At 48.2% G+C, this 26,173-nt stretch overlaps 1 pseudogene; it reads left to right on the plus strand.

Moving 5' to 3' along the window:
* The first annotated feature begins 1,252 nt into the window (after positions 1-1,252).
* LOC144762317 (uncharacterized) lies at positions 1,253-26,173 on the plus strand (annotated as a pseudogene).

Consider the following 26,173-nt stretch of genomic DNA (forward strand, 5'->3'; position numbering starts at 1 on the left):
TAGGGGTCCACGTCGTTTCTTTTCACTCTTCCAAGTCGTATGAAATTACTGCAAGGAAAAAACACATGAAACCAAAAAGGAGAGTGCATAGCGTGCAAAGTTCAGTTCATAATTTAAAAGTGTAACTTCTTGTTAAAGTCAAGTGACCATATTACGTATCACCAGCATTGTATTAGTGCGTGTATCTAAATATTGGTTCTGATTTAAAAAAAAAATACCAATCTTGTACAAAAAAGTCATCTTACCGTACTCGTAAGAGGACAAAACCTCACCCCACCTGGCCACTGCTCAGGAAAAGGGAAAGCACCGCTCTATGACAAAGGAGATAAACAAACCGAGATCTGTTATTCAAATCCCTTGCATAGTGTCTGAATTCATCCAATTGTCTGTATAACCAGTCTAAAATCCATTGCATCCTAATGGTATTAAAATACTCAAATGTTTGAAAAACTCAGATCCCTGATATTTTTAGCCTTTTTAAAGGAATGCATGGGGAGTGTGTCCAGGCCAAGGTCGTCAGATATCAGATTCCAATGTTTATTGATGGTTTTCTTTATTTCATTGCTCTTGGTCGAAAAAGTGGTCACACAGATCAGTCGTTCTTCGTTATCCTCGCGGTCTCTGGATTGCAGTAATGATTCATGGGGGCTAAACCACGCCAGTTTTCTAGCTCTTTTTGCAAGTCTTTTGGAACAGTTTCTCTGAATGCTAAGAAACTGCCCAAACGGCAGATTATCCCTCAGTCCTCTGGGGTGGTGGCTGGAGTACTGCAGGAGTGAATTTCGTTCAGCCGGTTTCCTGTATAGCGTGGTGCGCAGAATGTCACTGTCTGCATAGACGGATAGGTCGAGAAAGTTGATCGTGTTGGTGTCGGATTGTATCGTGAATTGAATGTCTCGAGATCTCATATTGAGCCGTGCATGAAAAGCTGTCAACTGTGTTTGATTGCCAGTCCAAATCATGATGATGTCGTCAATATAACGCATCCAGAGCCCTATGTTGGGCTGAAAAGGGTTAAAATCATTTAAGATGAAGTTGCTCTCGAAGGCTGCCATGAAGATAAAAGCCAAATCCGGGGCAAATGCAGCCCCCATGGCTACTCCCATAGTCTGTAGGTAAAAACAATTCTGGAAGACGAAGAAATTCCTCATCATGGCAATTTTGAGGAGTAGAATAATGACATTGGTTGGAGTTTTATAATGCCTCGTACTTTTTCCTCTTTACTCAAGAGGACTGTTATCCTCAAGTTACCATGGTGACCGCAGCTTTGGCTGCTAGTATTTTTACCATTTCCATTACCACGCACGGCGCACCTACGTGCTACGCCTCCGATGTAATTTTTACATAATTGCCCGATCTACCAGTCTGCAGCTTGGTTGCCGATAGATCTGGATGCCGGATGGAGGATTCATTCCCCATTCCAGGTACACAAATGCGACTTTGCAACCCTTGTGGATATTTTTGTAACTCCTTAGTCGATTACAGAAAGTCCGGTTGCTAACCTGGGTCCCTGCCTTCACTAATCCCTTTCAGGCAATCGCGGTACGTGAGACCGTTTCCCGAGATTCTGTATGTTTAGTCATGCTCCGCTCTCCCACGTTAAAGTTTTTCAGGTATTGTGCCTTTTTCTTGAGTTTTTCTTTAATTATGTATTATCCCGGTATGCTGCTAACACGAAGCCCTCTATCACCCCCAGAGGATCGCGGTACATCCGACCGCCCCGTGGCAACCTGTGCCTTCCGAATCAGCCCAAGTGCTCCATAACACGCACCTGATTCATTTTTATGTAAGTTTCTTTCCCCTAATTCCTGTTTTAGTTATCAATCAATCAGTCAATCAAAGCATTTGTATAGCGCACTACTCACCCGGAGGGTCTCAAGGCGCTGGGGGGAGGGGGTCCGCTACTGAACAGCCAGGTCTTGAGCTGCTTCCTGAAGGCGAGGTGGTCTTGGGTCAGGCGGAGGTGGGGCGGAAGGGAGTTCCAAGTCTTGGCGGCCAGGTAGGAGAAGGCTCTTCCTCCTGTGGTGGCTCTTCAGATGCGGGGGACGGCGGCGAGGGCGTGGCTGGTCGATCGAAGCTGGCGGTTGGGAGCGTAGAAGTTGAGGCGGCTGTTGAGGTATCCTGGGCCTTGGTTGTGTAGGGCTTTGTGTGCGTGGGTGAGGAGCCGGAAGGTGATTCTCTTGTTGACCGGGAGCCAGTGCAGGTCTCTCAGGTGTCCGGAGATGTGGCTGCGGCGGGGGATGTCCAGGATGAGTCGTGGTGAGGTGTTCTGGATCCGCTGGAGTCTCTTCTGGAGTTTGGCGGTGGTTCCGGCGTAGAGGGAGTTGCCGTAGTCCAGACGGCTGGTAACGAGGGCCTGGGTGACCGTCTTCCTGGTCTCGGTGGGGATCCATCGGAAGATCTTGCGTAGCATGCGCAGGATGTTGAAGCACGACGAGGAGACGGCGTTGACTTGTCTGGTCATGGAGAGGGAGGAGTCCAGGATGAAGCCCAGGTTGCGTGCGTGGTCTGTGGGTTTGGGTGCGTTGCCCAGGGCGGGGGGCCACCAGGAGTCGTCCCAGGCGGAGGGTGAAGATCCCAGGATGAGGACTTCCGTCTTGTCCGAGTTCAGTTTCAGGCGGCTGTTCATCATCCACTTGGCAACGTCTGTCAACCCTTCGTGTAGGTTGGCTCTGGTGGTGGCGGGGTCGTTGGTTATGGGAAGTATGTTCTCAGAATAGTGCTGTTCAAATAGATGCTGCCTATTTGTTTTCTTTATTGATTCACCATAAAGTGTTTTCAGTGTTTTTCCTTACCACTCGCTCAGGCAATTGTTGGACTGTGAACTTGGCGCTCAGTCCATGTTTGATTAATCCTTAACCTTTTTCCACTGTTTGTATGGGATCCCTTTTGGACCAATCTAACTTTGTGCTTATATGCCCCCCTCTTTTAGGAAGCTTTCCCAACACCCCTCCCCGTTTTGATGAAGACCTGTTTTGTAAGGGATTACTGACCCTACGCCTTCCTGGGTCGAAACGTAGACTACTACCCCCACACCAGCTTCTACCCCTAGTGTGAATTATACTGCTTTTTACAGAAGACTGGTTACGGAAAATATTTTAATTTAAAATTTATTTTATTGATTTTAAGAGCAACAATAGACACTACGTTACGAAGGATATGCATCAGGCATGAAAGGCAATCAAGACAGATAGGCGCATGTTTTCTATCAATCAGATAGTTGGCCAGTTGTAGTTGACATAGCAAAGGTATAGTGCCTCGGCAGCAAATGTCACATGTAGTGAGGAGACGAAATTTTAGTAGCAAAAACCAGAACCAAAAATCCCACCCAATCCCCCACCCCCCTTCCCCTCTTCCACTCCACCCAGTGTGCTGAACATGTAAAACAAACATGGATACATTCGTGTAGTAAACATTGCAGTCACCCGGAGGATTACAAGGGGTCATGTGTGGTCTCTGTGAGTCGTAGCAAGCGAAGGTACTTGGGGCACGTGATCTCGTTAAATTCTTTGGACAGGAGGTAAAGCAACGGGAGCCACACCTTCCGATATGCAGCCGTGGAGTGTGTGAGCGTGGCGTGGATGCGTTCCATTCCCAAGGTGAACCAGATTTTGTGCAACCATCCCGTGTGAGTGGGTCTGGTATTGGAGCCCCAGAGGGACAGAACGTGTTGTGTTGCGGCTTGCATGGCGATCCCCATCTGGCGACCTCTGGGAGATTTTAGGGGAAAAGTGATCGCATTAGGGAGGCCTAAAATGGTGTAAGCTGGGAATCTAGGGATTTCAGTATCAAAGGTAGAATCAATGTCGTCCAGAACCGCCTTCCAATAGTCCCGGATCTCACGGCACTCCCAGAGAAGATGAGTCAAGGTGCCCTTTTCCCTGCAGCCTCTCCAGCACAGCGCGCTATGTGTTGGGTTACCTTTATTGAGCCGGACGGGGGTGAGGTGCCAGTACATGGCCAACTTCGTCGCCGCTTCCCTACCTGCGGTGTTGTGAGTGGTGTGAGAGGCTCTATAATACACAGAACTCCATTCCTTGGGTGACAGGGCCCTCCCCAGTTCTGCCTCCCATCGCTTCTGGCCTGCTGTCTTGCCCGAGCTTTTAAATGTAAAGGAGTTAGGCCCATAGAACTGTGGGGCTGGCTGGACCATATAAATCATATATCACATGAAAAAATGCCACCCCACCTTACTTTTGAACTCTTACTGATAAGCAACACCTAAATCTTAGTTAGACATGTGCGGTATATTTATTTACCACTTTTTTAAATGTTTTTGGAAGACAATCTTTAGTCATATGTCAGAGTAAAAAACACAACATATATAATATATATACACAACAATTCGACAATTAAACAAAAGAAAAGAAACCACTACTACATAAACAGTGCAAGTTACTATATACAATCACTATACACAACAACACATATAATTCTGTTACCACTCGTTCCAAGGGGCAAGTGACAATCCATTGCCTAAATAGCCCTAAATGAAATAGAATTGAATGGAACAATAGTGGAGAAACACAGTTAGAAGGAGATATCAAGCCTCATTATTTCTGGGATTCAATAATTATTAATAAAGGATTTTTAAACTCCTTCTTTGCCGACGCGTTTCGAACTCCATACAGCTGTTATGGGTTCTCTTCAGGGCCTTGTCACTTCTATCTTCACTGTAGCCAGTTGAGATGTTCCTATCTCTGGGGTTGGGTTTTGCGTATTGAAGATTGCAGCTCGCAAAACCCAACCCCAGAGATAGGAACATCTCAACTGGCTACAGTGAAGATAGAAGTGACAAGGCCCTGAAGAGAACCCATAACAGCTGTATGGAGTTCGAAACGCGTCGGCAAAGAAGGAGTTTAAAAATCCTTTATTAATAATTATTGAATCCCAGAAATAATGAGGCTTGATATCTCCTTCTAACTGTGTTTCTCCACTATTGTTCCATTCAATTCTATTTCATTTAGGGCTATTTAGGCAATGGATTGTCACTTGCCCCTTGGAACGAGTGGTAACAGAATTATATGTGTTGTTGTGTATAGTGATTGTATATAGTAACTTGCACTGTTTATGTAGTAGTGGTTTCTTTTCTTTTGTTTAATTGTCGAATTGTTGTGTATATATATTATATATGTTGTGTTTTTTACTCTGACATATGACTAAAGATTGTCTTCCAAAAACATTTAAAAAAGAGGTAAATAAATATACCGCACATGTCTAACTAAGATTTAGGTGTTGCTTATCAGTAAGAGTTCAAAAGTAAGGTGGGGTGGCATTTTTTCATGTGATATATGGTCTTGCCCGAGCTAGCGGGGGGTGTGAGCATTTTGTCGAGGTCTGTGATAAGATGTCTGTCCGAGTCCTTTGTCACCAGCCATTTCTCAAACGTTGCTATGGGTCTACCAACTAGGGGGGCTATGTCTGGACGTGTGAGCCAGTGCCTAAGTTGGAAGTACTGAAATAAGTGGGGGGAGACAACGTCATAGCCCTGGATTATGTCCGCGAGGGTGAGAAAGCCCTGTAGGTCGAAGAGGTGGCCGGCGGAGAGGCAACTGACGCCGCGCCATTGCGGAAAGGCGTGAGGAGCATTGCCCGGCGGGAAGTCCGGGTTATCTAAGATAGGGCTAAGTGGAGAGGGGAAGGTAGTAAGCCCTTTCTTGACCGCAACTGCGTTCCAGACCTGCATGACGGTACGAGTAATAGGGGATCGCAGGAGGTAGCGTGGCCGATGCTGCCGAGGAAGGAATGGAATTTTCCAGAGGGATGTCTGGGCCATTGCCCTGTCCTGGAATAACCAACATTTCTCGGATTCCGGTCTGAACCATTCCACCAGATACCGAAGTTGTGTGGCTTGGAAGTATTGTAAAAGGTTGGGGATACCAAGACCCCCTTCATCCGCATTCCTGTATGCTAGTCGTTTATGTAGGCGTGCCCGCTTGCCTCCCCAGATAAAATGATGGAAGGCAGCCTGTAGGTTCGCGATCGTGCCAGCTGGGGGGAGCACCGGGAGGGTCTGGAAAATGTACAGAATTTTGGGTAGAGCTGACATCTTCACTGCCGCAACACGTCCTAGCAGGGAGAGGGGTTGCTTGGACCAGCGCGCGAGATCGGACCGAATTTGGGAATAGAGGGCCTCGTAGTTGAGAGTCACCGTAGACTCCGTGGATGAAGTAAGAGTGACACCTAAGTATGGGAGTTGTGCGGTCGGCAATAATCCTCCCCCATAAGCAGGTAGATTAGCCCGTGTTTGGGCATTTTTGCCCAGAGGCAGTATGAGGGATTTCCCCCTATTGATTTTGAAGCTAGAGACAGCTCCGAAGGATTCTAACTCTGCCAGGAAGGCGGGGACAGAGCGGTCTGGGCGATCCAGAGCAGCTATGATATTGTCGGCGTAAAGGTCGATCACATGAGGTTCCCGGCCAAAGGTCATCCCTAGGATGGCAGGGTTGTCGCGAATCTTTTGCGCAAGGGGCTCTACGTACAGGGCAAACAGGAGAGGCGAGAGGGGGCACCCCTGCCTCATGCCACGCTGGATCTCAAAAGGATCCGAACGTAGGCCGCTTATGCGAACTCGAGCCCGAGGACGGTGGTAGCAGCTCGCGATCCAAGCCTGAAAGCGGTCTCCTATCCGAAATTGCTGCAGGACTTGTTGAAGGTAGGTCCAGTCAACCCGGTCGAACGCTTTCTCCGCTTCGACAGCCAGCAGTACAGAATCCGAGTTTTGGAAGTGAGCCTTGTCAATCAAATGAAGTATTCGTTTAGTGTTATCGCTGCATTGGCGATTCGGAACAAAGCCCGATTGGTCGGGTTCCAAGATCCCGGGCAGACATGGGCCAAGACGCGCCGCTAGGACCCCCGTAAAGAGTTTCAGGTCCAGGTTAAGTAGGGATATAGGTCGGAATGCGGAGCAACTTGGGGGTGTCTTACCCGGTTTAGGCAGTACTACTATCTCGGCTGCAAGCATATCTGGGGGGGATGGAACTCGGGCCCTCAAAGGAATTGAAAAGCCGGGTGAGAACAAGAGCCAGAAGCTGGCTGAAGGTTTTGTAAAACCCGGCGGAAAAGCCATCAGGCCCTGGCGATTTGAGAGGGTGAAGGCGGGAGATAGCAGCGAGGACTTCATCCAGGCGGATAGGGGCATCCAGGGCATCCGCGTTGGCTTGAGACAACTCCGTGACCCTTGCCAATTTAAGGTAGGTATGGACATCCTCCGACGACAGAGTCTGCTTTATATAGAGTGGCATAGAATGTCCTAAACGCTTCCGCGTCCTGGGTCTCGCCAGTGATATCCAGACCAGAGTCATCAGTGAGGCTGGTAATTTTGGAATGTTGGGTTTTCGCCTTCAGGGCGCTAGCAAGTAGGCGGCCCGTTTTGTTCCCCCCAATGTAATAGGAGTGACGGAGGCGTAGAGCGGCGAATTCCTCCCGATCTGTATCTAGGCTGGCTAATTGGGCTCTGGCGGCCTTCAATTGTCTCCAGACCCGCGGGGCGCCGTTACGACTGTAGACCCTCTCCAGTTCAGAGACCTGAGCAGTGAGGTCATCCCTTTTTGCTTTGCGGACCTTAGCCTCTGCCGCTGTAATTGCAATAAGCTCGCCGCGAGCCACCGCTTTCAAGGCCCTTTAGAGGGCAGATACCGAAGTTTCGGGGGTGTCATTAAGAGCCAGATACTCAGCGAGGTACGTGTGAAGCTGCTTGGTGACCTCCGGCCATTGTAAGAGGGTTTCCCGCAGTCACCACACTCCAGGGGGGGCGTGTGGATTTGGGAACCTGGATTGTCAACTCCACCGCATCGTGATCAGACAGTGCCGCAGGGACAATGCTTATGTCTCTGAGAGTGATAAGTAGTTCAGAAGAACCCAAATAGTGGTCTAGCCTGGCATACGTGCGGTGTACATGGGAATAAAATGTAAAGTGCGATGTGGTAGGATGTGTAGCCCTCCATAGATCCACTAGGTCTCTCTCGTGTAGCCAGTCTTTACCGCCGGCTGTAATGGCGCCGGTGTCCCCATAACGATGTCCCGACCTGTCTATATTTGTGTCCATCACTAGATTGAGGTCCCCCCCCAATAAGCAATAGAGAGGTAGGGGATTGAAGTGACTCGGAAATGGCGCCCTTTAAAACGGCTTCCTGTCCTGAATTCGGGACGTAGAGGGAGACAATCGTGAAGCGTTGACCCTCCAGTAAAAAGGTGTATGCTAACAGCCTGCCTTTGATCTCCCCCATCCTGTCACCCACGCTGCCGCAGAAGCGCTTGGATACCAAAATAGCCACCCCGCCTTTTTTGTGGGGAGAGAGGAGAAAAACTGCTGGGGAAAGGCGCAGGAGCGCATCCTATGCCAGTCTTTAGGCAGGAGATGGATTTCCTGTAATAAACATATGTCGGCCCCGGAGTTCTCCAGGTACGAGATCACAGCCCTCCGTTTAATCGGGTTATTCAAGCCCTTCACATTAAGGGCTAATACCTTCAAACTAGACTCCATCATAGGAGATCAAACGATTCATGGGCTATGTAAATGCAATCCCAATGGTGGAGCCGATAACGGCTCGATGAGCATTCCAGTCTCACAGAACCCCCTGGCACACTGGGTCCCTCCCGCAATCCCGCTCCCCACCCCCCGTCCCAACATCGCCCCCCCAAACCCACTCCTCCCTTCGCCCCCCCAACGTCCCAACTCCCAAACCAGCTTCCCCAAACCAAGACCCAAATTCTCAGACCAGAACGTTCATCTCCCCCCCCCACCCAATGCCCACTTCCCCAACCCCCAAACCAGAAAAATTTATAGTCCCAGTCCTGTCAGTCCACACAGGGCCGTGGTGAAGTTACTTACAAGGGTCATGTCCGATGGCGGCCATCGCGGCCCCCCACCAGGGACCGCCAACCCATGAGCAAGGTACATGCTAAGATCAATCTCCCCATCTAGTGTAAGGATCATTTAGAGGGTGATGTCTCTCTGGCTACGTCCGCTACTGCCGTCTCCCTCTCCTGCGTTATGATGGAGGCGTCGGGTTTCAAGTGTTGTGGCGCGGATCGTCTTCGGCCCACTGTTTGCCAACCTCCTCTGGAGGACCCCTGCGACGCTTTCACCTTTGGCGCATCTTCTTCCAAATCAAGTCCCAGAAGAGCGCAAGTGTCTTTGAGCAAGCGCAGTTGGTGGAGGGCTCCATTCCATTTAAATATCGACCTGAACGGGTGGCCCCATGAGTATGGAATTTCTTGTCGTCGCAGAAAGTCCATCGCTACTTTAAACTCTTTCCGTTTTTGTAGTGTAATGGCCAAGAGGTCCTGGTATAGGGCGACGGGGTGACCTTGAAATTGAAGAGGCTGTGCCCGTCGGGCTTCCCGAAGAATCCGCTCTTTTAGCGGGAAGTCAGGGAGAAAGGCTAAGATGTCCGGTGGGGGGGCGGAAGCGCGTCTAGGAAGCCCAAGTCTGTGTGCCCGATCGATGCGGACGATGAAGTCAGCAGGTTCCCCCAAGATGGTTCAGAAAAGGTCCTGTAGGTAGCTAGTGACATCCGTGCCTTCTGCTTTCTGAGGGACCCCCCGGACCCGTATGTTGTTGCGACGGGAGCGGTTATCAAGGTAATCCGCGTGGGCCCGGAGGTCCAGTTTTTGGTCCGTAAGTCTCAGGACTTCCTGTTGGAGCTGTTTGATTTCGTCGCTTCTAGTCTGGTCGGCCTCCTCGATGGGGACCACTTGCTCCCCAAGACCCTCCACGTTCCGTCGGAGTTCCCGGACCTCACCCGCCACCTCCTGTTTCAGGGACTTGAAGTCATCCCTGAGGGAATTAAACAATGTCTCCAGAAAGGACCTGGTGATGGGCACTTGGTCGCCGGCTCCGGTGGTGTTCTTGTGGTCTCAGGGGAGGGCGGGTCCTTACCGGCCTTATGTTGGAATTTTGCCAACATCTCCGGGAGTGTCTGGGTCGCTTTTTTCCCCCTAAGGCCCGCCATGTCGCGTCCGGCCACCTGAACGATCCCGTCCGGTGGTCCACAGGGGGCCAGAGGCAAGCGCAGAGGTCCGGCAATCCCGAGGGTAAATGCGATCTGTGCTGTAAGGGAATTGGCGCTCTCACTGTTATGTCAGGGGTCATTGACGGAGAACGAGGCGGCCAGCCGCCGCGCAGATAACGGCGTGCACTTCGCCCCTCACCGCTTGGTCAAAGCCAGTCCTTTGTGGAGCGGCCGGGGCCCAGGGTTCAACAGTGTGGCAGTGTACCTCGTGGCACCAAGGGACAACCAGACAACGGGTAGCTTCCTCCGGGAGCCCATGCGTCTCTCACCGCCGGCCCCCGAGACCACCAGGTGGCTACATGTATGGACAGCGAGAAATAGATGGGGCCCAAATGTCCGACAGTGTTAATGGGAAGTGTGCCGTCCTACCACCTACACGCCCCTTGCAGCGCGGCCGTCAGGCCCAGCCGGTCCCAACACCGGGAGCTCGATTATGCCCCCCGAGCCTCCTCCGTAGCGCTCACCGCAGCTCTCCTCACCTCTGCCCACTGGTCTGGTTCAGCCCGTCGGCCTCCGGTGTGCCCAGGCCTCCCTCTGTCGCAGCTCCGGCCTCCCGGCCCCATCCGCTGCTCCGTCAGGCCGATTCCGGGCCTCGCTGATGAGTAGCAGCACCGCCGTCCCCTCCCAATCCGGCAGCCGTGCAGGCCCAAAGCTGGGGCTTCCCGCCTCAGGACACCCGACCAGTCCAACGCGGGGCAACGTGGTGTGCTTAACGAGCCTCGGAAGCCGCCCCGCTCGACAGGACACTCCGGTAAGGCCGTGTTGGATTCCGCAGTTACTCCATCCAGTAGGCCCAAAGCCAGGGCCTCAATTTTCGCGACTCCCGGCCAGTCCCTCCCTCACCACCAGCCGGGTCGCGATGGTTGCACTCAGCGCTGTGCGGGTGTCCCGCACCTAGGGCCGGAGGTAGTGGGTCTTCCCGGTAGGTTCTGCAGGCAGCCAGCTGGCCCTTCCGCTGATCGAGGGCCTGGGCAGGGAGTGCACGAACAGGTCACTGCTCCAGGGCGGCCGCCATTTCAGGAGTCGCGGCAGAGCTGCCCTTTCTTTTCAGAGCTTCGCTGGGGCCGCGCAGATTCAGCTACAGTTCTCCGGGGGCCACAGCCGATCTCCGCTCCCGATATCTGATGTGCTTGGTGCTCTGGGGAGATTAGGCGTCACTTTTAGGGGCTTTAGGAGGGAACAGGGCAGAGAGCTGTGGAGACCTGCATCCGATCAGGTCGCCATCTTGGACACGCCCCCACGGAAAATATTTTGAACATTTGGTGTACTTATGTCCGGCTCCCTTTTGAAGCCAGTTGCTAAATTTCTGCATTTTAATGAGTATGTTTGACCTGCATCACGTTCCTTACCTTACACCACTCTCTATCACTTCACTGGTTTTCCCCACACCTTTCCCTATTATTGGGCACAAATTATTTGTGAATTGATATGCGAATGTAATGTACATTAAGACGTGTTTGAGCACTTTGTGATTAAATAACACTGTGCTCTAAAGTTTAAAAAATCTTTTGTTGGATTTGTTTGTTCTATTTGTTCTGCCGTTCTGGGACCCCCCCTCTTTCTGTAGTACATTTTTCCCCTTAGTCCTACAAAGCACTGCATCAGGTATTCACATCCACTTGCCCGTAGCACCGTGAGCTATTACTAACTACATGAGCCATGGTCTGCAAAAAAATAATTTCACATTATAAAAAACATCGATCTGCAGGGCTGCTCTGTCTGATCATCCTTCTGGAGTCAGCAAGCCTGAGCCCTGGTTTAGTTTTACCTCTGCAGTCACGCGATTTATCGCAGTAGCAGCTGCTCTGGCTGAGTCTCATCTAGGGCACCACTGTTAGTAGTTGGGTATTAACATCAAGTCAGGTCAGTGCGTGACCATTAACACTCTCTGCAGTGTTCTTCACATCAGTGTTTTTTTTCTGATTTTTTTCGGCCTGCCCGGCAACACACTGACTGTGTTGTTGAGTACAGTGGCTCCCCCGCTCACACATCCTATTGGGGCCTGGACGGTCTCTTGGAGACCTGCCACATGACTCAGACTCGAGGCTCAGGCCAGGGGTCTATCTTGTTACTAAGCAGTGGCCCAGCTGCCTCATGATCATTTTACAAGGCAAGGGGAGGAGAGGCAGCCGAACCCCAGTGACGTCACCTGCAGCCCCCACCAGCACAACAACAATAGGTGGCCAGCCGGGTTGCTTTCGATTTAGGCTGCGCCTCACATGATCCACGTGATAGAGAGAGGCCCCATGATGATGCTCGCTCCAACTGCAGCAACTAGAATGGAGGAGGAGAGGCCCCACCTGCCCCCACCACCAGCACACACAGATGTCCAGCCCAGTTTTGCTTTCGATTCAGCCTGCCTGGCCTTTCTCACATCCTGTTTTTTCCTGCCTCATGGTGCCCCTGCCTGGCCTACCCCCTCCACAGAATTGTTGCTGTCGTCAGGGCAACAGAACTTCCTATGAACACGTGTCTCTAAGAGCATGTGCTCTGAGAGAGTTGAACAGGTGATGCTTTTGCCTGTGTGCTCCATCACAGTGCCACCAGAGTCACTTCTGCAACACAGTACCAGCATCAGCTCCTCTGTACTCACCAGCCTCAGGAGTCTTGTCATCGTCAACTGCATTGCCACTACAGCAGCAGCAGCAGCAGCAGCTGAAAGTGCAGCCATCTGAGCCAGTAAGTGACAGAGCATGATGTGACTAGCAGACAAGTTAGTAAATACTCTCATCAGGCAAGTGCATCAGCAGCTGCCTTATTTTTATATGGTTACCTAAATTCCCTAGGTGCAGCATTTAGCATTGTGACTGAGAGACAGTGGTAAGTCTCTTTATTTTTTTTTATATTTTTTATTTTTTTTTTAAAACCTTTATTGTGCAGATATAGCTTACAAATACGGGCCTACAACCCATCGGGCCGGCCACCACACTGTATTAGCACGTAGGCCAGGAAAGAAGCTCCAGCGGGTCTCCGATATAACAGATGCAATAAGGCGAGGCAGAAAGCCACAAGGAAACCACCATGAGAAGGAAAAGTGAAGGTTAATTTTATAATACAATAGGGTGAATAGCAGGAATAGTGCAGTTATTAGGGTCCAAAAGTCCGTGGCGGGCTGTCAGCAAGCAGTAAAACAATACACAGCGAATTTCAACAAGAACAGCTATATTATAGCAAAAGCAAAACGTAAGTCCCACATCTGCAAGCAAGTCCAACCACTGCCCAACGCCCACCCGTTACTACGAAAATACGCAGCAATACATAAAAAGGAAGTCAGGATTGCAATACAAAGAGCCATCCGCTACATCAACCCAAAGAAAGGGAGAAAGAAGGGAAAAAAAAAAAAGGGGAAAGGACGTCAAGAAAAAGGGTAGAAAAAACAGGGAAAAGAGAACGCGGCACCACATCATGCGCCCCCTGGCAAGCAAAGCATACAAAAGAAAGGTCAGCCAATGGAACCGAAGGAAATAGGAGTAGTGGATGCACAATGAACATCGGTGGCAGGGAGGTCATGAGGCCCACGCTGGCAAAAACACCCCAAGAGGCCCACATGTAGACGCAGCGTCCAGAAAATAGGATACACAAGAGCCATAGAACCAAGAACAAAGAAAAAACAAAAAGACAGACCCCCCCCCCCCACCCACCCCACCCTGCACCCCTGCAGAAGGCTACGGCCTACCCCCCAGCAGCGTGCCTGTCGCCCTAACAGGAAACCCGAAATATAGAAGAGTCAAAAAGTAAGGAGGAAACCACAAAAGAGTGGAAGGGGAAAGGAAGGGAAGAAAAAAAAATCTCCAGTGGGAGAGGAGACACATAATCAAAACTATCAGCTCCCAACCCCCCGTTCGAACACATTTTAGATCCCACGAGAAGCTAAAAGTCATTTCAAAAAACAGGCACCAGGAATATGAAGAGGAATCGATCATACACGTACAGCTGCAAGGTGGTCATCGGCCATGCCACGAAGTAATAGTCCGACGGTACAAGTGTAACTCATCCCTGTCCTCGTCTGTCCAGTGCCGTGGGCACAGAGTGCACAAAGAACCAGAACATGAGGGGCCAGAGGTGAAAAGCAGGGATTCCAATCGTCGATACACCACACAAGTCATAACGGCTTCCGACCGGATGAACAAGAAAGGACAGCAACAGCAGCAAGCAACTCAAGCATAGCTCCGCCGACCAAGGGGAAAAAATCGCCCCGTTGAGACAGTTACAGGATCTCCGTTCGGCAGGGCGAGGCAAAAAAAACACCGGGAGACCCGGCGAGACAGACCCAGACAGATCTCGGCTGGAGGCCCTCCAGTACATCCACCACAGGGAAGAACTCCTGACGATACAAGGCAGTAGGCATCTGTACGTCCAAACAAGCGGTGGCCCCGGTGTCTTCAATTTCCAGGAAGGACCCCGCAGCACACTGAAGCGGTGGAACCGCACACGCAGGGGACGGCCCAACGAGCCCGGTACCAAGGCCACCATCCGGCCCAGTGACAGGTACAGTCATGGACGCACGCCAGGAACACAAGGCGGCGAAGACGTCGCCAACTGTAGGCTCACCTTTACGGTATTCAGCAAACGTGCCGTGCGGCCAGCCGATGTCGAAATCTCCAACTGGGCGTAGATACAGGGCGCAGGCCGCCATCTTTTTAGCCCGGCGAGGCCTCGGCAATCTCCGACCCCAATCCGGCCACCGGCGGGGCTCGATGAAATCCAGCCGGCGACAAGCAATGGAACCTCCAGGGCAGAAAGGCGGGCCACCAGAATATTGAGGCAGCCGGCGCCACCGACCCACAGGCGCCGCCCGCCAAGACCGGGCGGAGGGTTTCAAGATGGCCGGACAGGAGAACAAAGGGGAGACGAGTCGCCCATGCGGTCAACCCCCGTCCGCGGAAGGCAGCGCTCCACCACCAGGTCCCCGGAGAGCCAGACCAGGCCCGGTCAGTCGCCACCGGTCCAACCGCACAGTGGCCGCTCCGGCCGACCCCACTCCTCCACCAAGGGGTGGCCCCGGCGCTCCGCCCCGCCCGGGCGCCGCAGACGAGTCCCAGGCCCGCCCGCCCCGGAGGCTCCGAAGCGAACAAGGGCACAGCTCAAGATCCGCGGCACCTAGGATCATCCGGAGCAGACGGTAAGTGCCAGCAAAACGTCATAATTCCATATTCCATCAAATAAGACTTCTCGGGGCAGGAGAAGGCGCAGGATAGATAGTTCAAGCAGGAAGGCTGACGGAGCCGAGCTACAACGCGGCCATCACGGTCGCGAGCTTGGCTCCTCCCCCGTAAGTCTCTTTATTAACAGTAACTGTGAATTAAATGTCAGCTACTGGAAGTTTGCTCTCTGCAGGTTTTAAGTGCAGAAAGCCAGTTTTGTTAAGATCACATGTACTGGTGCATATTCCCAAAACTGTTTGAGGAGGGCTGGATAGCTTTAATTCTCACAACCCTTCTTTTGTGCTTGTAAGTTATTGATGCAACTAACTTCTGTCACAGGGTGGGTTACCTGCTTCACTCAGCAAGTTCGTTGAGGTAATGTCAAGGTAATTCAGTTTGAACATGAATGTTCCTTGCAAGATTGGTGTTTTGTTTAGTAGCAGTTTTACGCAGGCGACACTGAGGTTAAATCCCTGCTGCAAACCTGAACCACATGTTTTAGCAGTACTGTGTATTTTGATGTTAGCTGTGAGTTGCTACTTTTCGCAACCAGATCATGAGACCTGTTTTGTTTACTTGTGGAACTTCTGTCCTGGCTGCTCCTGGTGCTGAACTTGAGGGTACTTTCTTTAGCTGTTGGGGGATCTGAAGTCTTTGTGTACCTAGAAGTTTTCATGCTACAACAAAAATGACAACATAACGGGTGAATAATGCTGCAGCAATATGAAATGAAATGAAATGAAAAGAGGTTTTATAGAGCGCGACTGTTGCCCTAGGGCGTCCAAGCGCTAAGAAAGAAGAACAGTGCCTCGTGGTGCAGCAGCTTAGGGGTTAGTTTTGTTTAGTGAAGAGTCAAATGGATTTGGAGCACCCTGCTGACAGGTCACAGCTGAATTACCTCATGCATCATGGTCGATGTGGTTCAAGGTTGCTCGCTTCACACACAGTTCTCACAGTTTGTTGGCCAGTGCCAGTACCAGTATTCTTTTCAAGTGTATCCCCAGACACGTGTTTCTAGATTCCTCTTTCATCAGTGGGGAAAATGTCCATAGGTCGCTGGACGTGCTGCCGCTGTTTCCTCAGGGTTAGTGCCACTCTCAACGCGCAGGTGCTCACAGAGCTCGTCAGCTCACGGCCCACGGGAGCCATCTTAAACAGTCAAAGGGATTTGGAGCACCCTGCTGACAGGTCACAGCTGAATTACCTCATGCATCATGGTCGATGTGGTTCAAGGTTGCTCGCTTCACACACAGTTCTCACAGTTTGTTGGCCAGTGCCAGTACCAGTATTCTTTTCAAGTGTATCCCCAGACACGTGTTTCTAGATTCCTCTTTCATCAGTGGGGAAAATGTCCATAGGTCGCTGGACGTGCTGCCGCTGTTTCCTCAGGGTTAGTGCCACTCTCAACGCGCAGGTGCTCACAGAGCTCGTCAGCTCACGGCCCACGGGAGCCATCTTAAACAGTCAAAGGGATTCGGAGCACCCTGTTTAGTGAAGAGGAAGGTTTTAAGCTGCTTGCGGAAGGATGACAGATTGGGATTGGATCTTAAATGTAAAGGGAGCGAGTTCCATAGTTTGGCGGCGTTATAGGTAAAGGACCTACCTCCAACTCTGGATCTCTTAATCTGAGGGGCTACGGCCAAAAATGCATTGGCAGAGCGAAGTTGTTTGCTGGGGTGGTAAGGGGAAAGCAGAGGATGATTAATCTTAGGTCCAGATTTCCAAAAAGCTTGGTGGGAGATGCACATGGCTTTAAATTTGATTCTCTCCCTAACAGGGAGCCATTGCAGGGTCCTCATCCCGTATTCTACAGACGCTCTTCGTGGGAGCTGAAGCAGCGTACGTGCCGCACAATTATGAGTCCGCTGGAGTTTTTGCAAGACGTACTCCGGTGCCTCTAGGTACAGGGCATTGCTAAAATCCAGTCGGGATTGAATCAGGCCCTGTACCACGACTTGCTTGGCTTCAAAGGGTAGGAGCAGAAGGATTTTCTTCAGCATCCTAATAATTCCGAAGCAGGTTGCAGATGTCTTGGTTGCTTGGGTTTTAAGGGTTAAAGATTTATCCAGCCAGACCCCGAGGCTTTTAATGTTGTCTTTCGGGATGGGTGGTGCACCCAGGCTGGTAGGCCATAAGAGGTCGATGGTAGACAGAGCTGGCGGGCCGAGCAGCATAAGCTCGGTTTTGTCACCGTTAATCTTACTGGACGATGTAGTCATCCAGTTTTTAACCTCTTCCATGCAGGTAGTCAAATTGATCTGAGCCATTTCACAGTTCTTTTGTGCAAGGGAGACCACCAGCTGAGTGTCATCCGCATATGTGATGATCTTAATACCATATGGGTGGACAATCTCAGCCAGCGGTCTCATGTACACGTTGAATAGCGCAGGGCTCAATGACGATCCCTGCGGTACCCCACAATCCAGAGGTTTGCTTGAGGAGAAAGAGTCACCGTCAAAGACTTGGAAAGTCCTTCCGCTCAAAAAGGACTGAAACCAAGCCAAAGTGTTCCTTGATACTCCAAGATTAAGGAGTCGACACAGCAGAGTTTTATGGCATACCGTGTCGAACGCCGCACTTAGATCGAGGAGAATGACTGCCACTGATCCTCCTCGATCCAAGATCCGCCTAGTTTCCTCTGTCACGGCTAACAGGGCCGTTTCCGTCCCATGTTTGGGGCGAAATCCTGTCTGCGAGATATCGAGTAGGTGGTTGTTCTCGAGAAACATTGTTAGATGGAAATTAATGTATTTCTCCAGGATTTTGCTCGCCCAGGGTAACAGGGAGATGGGGCGGTAGTTGTTAAAATTAGTTGGATCAAGGTTAGGCTTTTTCAAAAGTGCTCTCACCATAGCTTGTTTCCAAGTAGGTGGAACACTACCTGTGGTTAGAGAGATGTTAAGAAGCTCCATCAGAGTGGGAAGAATAACTTGACTGGCTGCAACCATAGTGCATGGAGGGGCGGGGTCGCATGGGGAGCCTGACTTTACTTGTTGTATCAGTGATCCTAGCGTTTCCAAGTCTAGCAGGGGAAAATGGTCTAGGGTTGTTCGGGGGGAGTGATCAGCTTCCATAGGGAGTGAGGGTCCATTGATGGGGGGCTCCAGGACTGTAACTGCAAATGAAGAGTACATTTTATTTATTTTCTGATAGAAAAATTCCGCTAGATCATTGCAGCGGGAGAGTGGGTTGTCATTGGGAAGCATGGGTGGGGGAAGTTTGGTGAGACTTTTAACAATTTGGAAGATCTCTCTCGGTTTTGATCTGGCCTTCATGATTTTATCACTGTAATAGGTGGACTGTATCGATTTTATTGCTACTTTGTAGGCTCTAATAGCCTCTCTATACTTGGCTTTGTCTATGGTGGCATATCCTAAGCGGCACTTTCTTTCAAGCTTCCTACAATGTCGCTTTTTTTCTCTTAGCTCCTCCTCAGAGTAGGCTCGTGGCCTTTTTAAGCTAATTTTTCTAGAGGGGAGTATGGAGTCAAGTGACTTCCGGATCCAATTGTCGAATTCCCTGTTATCTATTAGGGGATTCTGGGAAAATGAGAGTCTGGAGGCTGCCAGGGAGCTAGTCCACTGTTCTAATGGGAGCCTAGACCAGTTTCTCATCTTTCGCGGATTAGGAGTGCAGGAAATGGGTCTATGTATTGACCAGATAAGAGGGATTAAGAAGTGGTCCGTCCAAGGAAGATGGGTAATGGGACCAGTCTTAAATTCTACACAATTGCTAAATACAGGGTCCAGTAGATGCCCTTTAATGTGCGTTGGAGCTAGCACTAATTGCTCCAGCTGAACTGCTGCCAAACTTGCAGTCAGCTCTTTGACCATATTATCTGAACCATTATCAAAATGGATATTGAGGTCCCCCAGCAACGTAAAATTGGAGGGAGACGTAGCTAATTCTGCTACAAAGGGAGGTAGTGCAGTATGAAATTGGTTCAATGGACCTGGGGGGCGATAGGTAAGGATCCCTGAGAAGCAGTCGTTGGAGGAAAATTTGATAGAGAAGGACAGACTTTCACAGTCAGGAATATTGTCCGGGGTGTAATGGCACGAGTATTGTGTTTTATAAATGATTGCGAGCCCCCCGCCTTTCCCCTGGGCGCGGTCCCTGCGAGCAATTTGATAACCAGATGGAAGTGCTTTCACTAGGTCAGGTTTGGAGTCAGAGGTTAACCATGTTTCGGTTAAAAAGATAGCATCGGGGACGAGTTCGTCCAACAGTAGTGAGATTTCCGTGCTATGCTTCGGTAAAGACCTACAGTTTAAAAGAAACATTGTAAAAGTCTGTCGGTCGGCTCCCCTCTGAGTGGCGATGAGTCTTGCCTTGCAGTGTGGGCAAATAGTGGGTAAATCCAGGGGATAATATGGGCGGCTCAGCTTGCTCTTGCAGGGGGTCTTAGAGTATGAAGGAAGTCCGAGTTGTAGTACTTCCCCAGGGCCGTAGGAGGACCAAGGGTTATGGCCCCTGGCCCCTGGTTTGTCTTGTGTTAGTTTTCACAAAAGATTATAAACCGCATGTTTTCTCAGAGCTGTGTATTATGAGGTTAGCTGTGTTATTGCGTTTCACAACCAGATCATGAAACCTGTTTTGTTTACTTGTGTTTGAAAGTTCTGTCCTGGCGCTCACCTTGAGGGTGCTGCTGTGTTTAAAAGATGTGTAGGCTGAATTTGTATACCCAGGAGTTTTCATGCAATACCAAATATCACGATAACTGACTGGTGAATAATGCTGCAGCAAGATGAGTGTTTTGTCTAGTGACAGTTTTCACAAAAGATTATGAACCACATGTTTTACCAGAACTGTGTATTTTGAGTTTAGCTGTGTTACTGCTTTTCACAACCAGATCATGAGGCCTGTTTTGTTTACTTGTTATTTGGAACTTTTGTCCTGGTTGCACTTGGCGCTCCCCTTGACGACGCATTGTTAAAATAATGTTATTGTTGGGGCTGAATTTGTGTACCTAGGATTTTTCATGCAAGAACAAATGTAAGATAACTGTTGAATAAGGCAGTCATGCATCAATATGAGTGTTTTGTCTACTGATCGTTTTCACAAAAGATCATGAACAACATGTTTTTATTTTATCAGAACTGTGTATTTTGAGGTTAGCTGTGACTTACTGCATTTCACACTGAATAATCCTTTCCTTACTTGTGGAATTTCTGTGCATGGCACCTGAGCTAAAGAAGTGGAGGTCGCATGGTTTCTATAAGTGTCCTAAGGCCTGCTATCCTGCAAACGTGTAAAAAGAAGCAACTATCTGGTCCATCAACTGTGTCCTAAGGCTGTGGTTAATCATGTTACAGGCTACCCTGCCATTGCAACCTATACTTGCTCTTGTTAAAGTTCTGCAGAGACAAAGTTTTTATGCTGATACTTGTGTATAACATCTTCTTTGATAAGGTACAGAAGGATTTTCTATAAATGCTTCATTGTGAGAAGAGAGGGCTTGCAGAAGTACATTGTACTCTTATTTTGACGCAGATTTTTCAATAGTTCGAGTGTACCTGCTTGTCTACCCCATAAGCATGGCTGGTTTTGGTAAAGTTTAATATTGCCTGTTTCTATATGGTAAACAAAAACCAGAAGTCCCAATAATGCAGTGTGTTGGCTAAATAAAACAAGCCGAGTACTAAGCCTGCCATCACAGTGATGCTCAGCACTTTAATAACACAGCAATCCTGTGGTGAGTTTTCTTTAAAGCATATTGTGTCTGTGCAAATTAACGTTGATACTCTCTGGCTAGCTGACTTGGTATTGTGGTGTTATTTGATGTGTGGTCATATTAACTGGTGTTTTTCTCTCGTTGCCTTTGAGCTGTGGTACAGTGGGAGCTGAGAATTGGAGGAGCAGTAGCTGGGAACAATGCACAGGCTTAATATAGCTCAGACTTCAACCCAGTGTTTCCAACATATTGAAATGTTGGTTTGTATTGCTATAGTGCATTCTGGGTTATAATACTGCATTGAGTACTTCATTATAAATCTGGACCAGTAAATTCAATTTGTTTTTTTTGTTTGCGTACTTTTTATAGATATTCAAAGTCAACCATCTTTGCAGTGTCAGTGCTTGAGTGACCCAAGAAATCTTTGTAGGACCGACTACACTGGACAGGATCAGCCACTGCACAGCAGAACAGTCAGTGACACATCAGCGGACTGTGAGTACCAAGGGGCATATTATCAAGCAGGGCGTTAAAATTATCGCTGTTTTAGAGGCAGAAAACTACTGCTAAAGCGGCTATAATGGGCTTGATAATATACCCTGGAGAATTCCAATAGAAGCCCATGTTCACACCAGAACATGGGTTTCTATTGGAATTCACAAGGCCATATTATCAAGCCCATTATCGCCGCTTTAACTGCAGTTTTCTGCCTCTAAAACGGAGATCATTTTTAACGCCCTGCTTGATAATATGCCCCTAAACTCTTAAATTTGGTCTTTGGCTGTGTTCCTCAGGTATAGACACAGTATTGGCGAAAGGGCATCATTTAGTATTTCAGAAGGTCCGAACATATCAGTGGCTGGCTGACTTGTATGAAAAAAGAGATTTTTAATTATGCCAGATAGTTGTGAACAGTCAAAACGGTGTCCTTATGTGGTTAAAAACAGGGAGCTCAGGGGCATCATAGATTCATTTGGGAGGCAGCACCTGCTGGACTGCAGCTTCACTGTGACCGCATTTTGGATAGGCAAAACCATGCTTTATCCCATTGGTCATAATCATGTTGGGCATATTTGAGTTTCTTTCCTTTCCCTGTCTTGGCAGAATAATGTCTGATACATATGACAGCGAGCCCTGCACTTCAGCTATGACTTCCAAAAAGGGAAAGGTTGCTTCTAGCTAAAGGAAATCTAGCAAGAAGAAATCTGGGGCACAGTACTATCTAACTAAATTCGACCTGTCTCGGATGCAAGCAGAGTAATACAAAGGTAGTCCAATAAGGTTATATACTTTAAAGTGTGTGGACAATGGCATATCTATTTCCTTGTATGTTATTTTTGCTACACCATGCTGCAACCTAGGTTTTGTGTTATCCGTTTTGAGAAGACTTCAAGATGTATGGCTCACTGGTTAGAGGCGGCAGACCCGGAAGCAGGAGTCGGCCCGGGACCAGGGTTCAATTCCCGACGCGGCAGGGTCGTGGACCAGGGTCAGCGTACTCGATAATTCTCGCCTCTGTGCCTACTCTAACCAGGGGTCCCACTCGGCAACTCTGGGCATTAGCTTGCCTAATCTCTACAACGGCCCCATCAATGCCGGGGATGCCTGGCTTCACCTTGGGGACTCCCAGTAGGGACCATCCCACAGGGAAAGCCAGGACAGGTTCCCCAGCGGTATTCCGCGCCAGGATACTCCGGTAGTAATTGAGCGCATTACAAAACAGTTTATAACATAACATAACTGTTTTGATATGTTTGTTTCCCTTTCATTATATGAATAGTGTATATTTTCTACTATGTGCATCAAGTATTGAGAGACTAACATTTTAGTAAAGGCTCTCACACGTGTGTTCCCGGCAATTTAAGTTTCTCTTTCTGCACAGATTACATTTCATTCATGGGTGCTACACCCTGACGAACTGGACTTCTCATTTTAGGTCAGTGGAATGGAGGTCCTGGTATGCTCAATTCATTGCATGGTGTCCTTTTCTAAACCGTGTCTAGTCAGCCCTCAACAAATGTCATAATGCATAGCATAGACTTTTTGTGTTGCACTGCAGCAGCCAGCGTAATGCATGGTCAGAAGGTTCTTGTGAGCAGCAGCCTAGCCACTATATGCACTAGTGCTTTAATTTTAAAATTTTGAAAAGCTAAGGAGTTAGGCCCATATAGGGGGCGGGGGAGGCTGGACCCTTATTATAAACCAGAAGCAAAGTGAATTTGTTACGGTGGAGTTGCTGTAAACAGGTGCAACCTTTGAGGACACGCGTGTGTTAAAAGTCACGAGAAGACACAGAAAACACTGTACGGTCTGCGCTTCAAGCGCTCGGTGAGGGGGCTCAGCATTGAGCGATTGGGAATGAGATTCGTCGTGCATTTTCTAGAATAAGATTCTGCTTAATAAAAGGGACCATAAGTGGATACACAGCCGTGACTGAGATTGAATCTTTCCCAAGAGAGGTGGTATTGTCCTCTATTCTAACAAATAGCACAACAGTGTACAGAATAGCCTTGCCTGAGCCCGAAGACATCGAAAGAGGCCAGGATACCAGATATTGACAGACAAGTGACAAAGCCCTGATGAAAGTCCAGGAACTGGTTTCCTTGGACTAGAACCGCGTCATCCGAAGGAGCAATTTATAACACCAAGCGTTCAAACTGGCTGTGGCCAGTTGTTAAGTTGTTTTTCAACTAAAGTCTTGCTCTTTCTTTTTGACTTTGTCCCTTTTCCTTTTTTCATGGATATAGATGAGTTACATTGGAAAATGCTTTTTCTAATTTTCTTTGTTTGTATTGGGTATTATGTGTAGAATGTATGATAATTTTCTATTTCAAATGTATATATTTTTGTCTTGTAAATAGTTTTGAACAGGTCCAATTGAATTATATTGAATTTATTTGTTCTTTCCTTTTCTGTTTAAATCATATAAAAAATAATTGAAATAAACTGAAGTAGATAGGTATAACTAAAATACCAGGTCAAACATAAAAGAATTTTTGTTTGCCCTTTCGCTCTAAATAAGTTGTTTCTTTTTATAAAAAAGGTGGGTGTAGGCATTCTGTGTTTGTTATTGATTTTAAAATTATCATAGGTTAAAACTTGTAGGGTACAATCGTAATTTTGGAAATTCTTTTTAACTGCAGGAATCATTGTTCCTGTTAAGACCGATCCGTATTCCTTCCGCTGCTTGATTTGGGAGAAGATGGTCTCCTGTGAGCATCAAGGAGAGTTTGGTCTGAAATGTCATATTAGCGGTAAAGTTCATTCATCTCTTCAAGGCACAAAGATTAAAATTAAGCCCATCTCTGGCTACATGTCAATGAAGAGTTCCAGCGAAGACCTTGTTGCCAAAGAGGCGGAAATACAATTCACAGGATTTTTGGCAGAGGATAATGTACCTTTTGCTGCTGCTGATCATTTGGACCATCTCATAAGGACATGTTTCCCAGACTCTAAAATTGAGCAGGGTTAGGCTTGTGCAAGAACAAAAGCAACCTGTGTATTAAATTATGCCATTGCATCAGAGTTGTTGACTGACTTAGTGGCTGATATGACATCCTCAGCTTTTGGTCTCTGTGGTGATGGTAGCAATGATCAAGGCATTGAAAAAATTAACCCTGTAACTGTACACATTTTTTATACGAAGCAGGGCTTGGTATGCTGCAAATTTCTTGACATGTGTTTAAGCAAGGAAAGTACAGCGAAAGGTATATTTACTGCAGTATCTAATATTATGACGAAGCATTCCATTCCTTGAGAAAATTGTATTGGCTTTGGTGTAGATAGTGCCTCAGTGAATGTAGGAAGGCATAACTCTGTTAAAACTAGAGTACTCTCTTTGAATCCTAATGTGTATTTCATGGCCTGACTGTGCCACATGTCTCACAATGCTGCATCCCATGCTGCTTCTGCCTTCTGTTCTAGCTTGAAACATTTTAATATAGAGGAATTGCTTGTAGATGTCTACTTCTGGTTTGACTATTCTTCAAACGTAAGAATGCGCATGCTGAATTCTGCCAATTTGTTGTTTCTGATTACCGCCGGATGGTGACATTTATTTCTGTGAGGTGGTTAGGAATGTCCACATGTTTGGATAGACTGATTCTTCAGTTTGCTGCTCTGCGTTTGTACTTCCTATCAACACCAGACAGTGACAGAAATAGCAAAGTCAGGCTAAGGAGACTTGTGCACAGTTTTGAGAACCCTATTACTGAGGTCTACTGTCTATTTCTTCAGGCTGTGTTACCTTCTTTTGTTCATGTCAACCTTTTGCTTCAAAGGGAAGACCAGTCATTCACCTCCTGTATGATGCCATGATCAAATTAATTGTTGTGCTCTTTAGTAGAGTGTTTAATGTAGATGTCATTCAGTCATTCAAGGGGAGCCCAGATGCCAGTTTGCCTGATTTCGCATCCGAAGAATGCCAGATCCCAGATACAAGTCGGTATGTTGGCATCATTGTGCGGGGAAAGTTGAGAAACATGCTGGAAAGTGGGGACATTGAGCCAGGAACCCAAAAAGCTTTCTATGAAGCAGTACGCAGCTTTCATCAGAAAAGTGTAAAGTATGCTTTAAAAGTCCTTCCAGTTAATGACAAGGTGCTTAAGCATGCACAGGTCTTTAACTTTATCGAGAAATATAGTGTGCTGTTCTTAGTAGAATGGTTTGCAACCTACCTCGTTTGCAGAGCAGGACCTAGTTTGCTTAGAGCAAGGATTTGCAAAATACCAGGTCACTGACTTTCAGGACCTATCAACAAATGGAAAAGAAATGGCTGCTATTAAAGTAAACTGTGGTACTGGTGAGGTTGTAGCTTACAGGATGGATATCATTTGGCATTCCCTTGTCACAGAATTGACTATTGTTGGCACTCAGAGAAGCATGTTTTCTCTTCTATCTAAAGTAGCCCAACTTATCTTTACGTTGCCCCACAGCAATGCTGATGAAGAAAGGGTGTTCTCAAGGGTAACCAAGAATATCCCTTGATAGAACATTGTCTTCTATATTAATGTTTCAAATGAACAGGCCTCAAGGTGAAATATGTTACAAATATTCTCCATCTGAAAACTTGAAAAAGAAGGCAAAAACTGTGACATGGGAGTACAACAAATTGCATGGACGCTCATGGTAAAATATCAACCTGTGTGTTATATTGGTTTCAGATATAAGTCCCCATAACCCTGGTGATACAGGTTAGTGAGAGTAACAGGTTACTGTCAGCCTCTAATACTTGACACTGTGAATTATCTGACTGGACTGTTTGTGCTGGTCTTAGTGTTTTCCCTTGTTTAGGTTTGTCAAGTTGGGCAGGTGTTGTGCTTGGTCTAGATATTATGTAC

This window comes from Lissotriton helveticus, chromosome 6 (genome assembly GCF_964261635.1).
Source record: "Lissotriton helveticus chromosome 6, aLisHel1.1, whole genome shotgun sequence".
In the NCBI taxonomy this organism is placed as follows: Eukaryota; Metazoa; Chordata; class Amphibia; order Caudata; family Salamandridae; genus Lissotriton; species Lissotriton helveticus.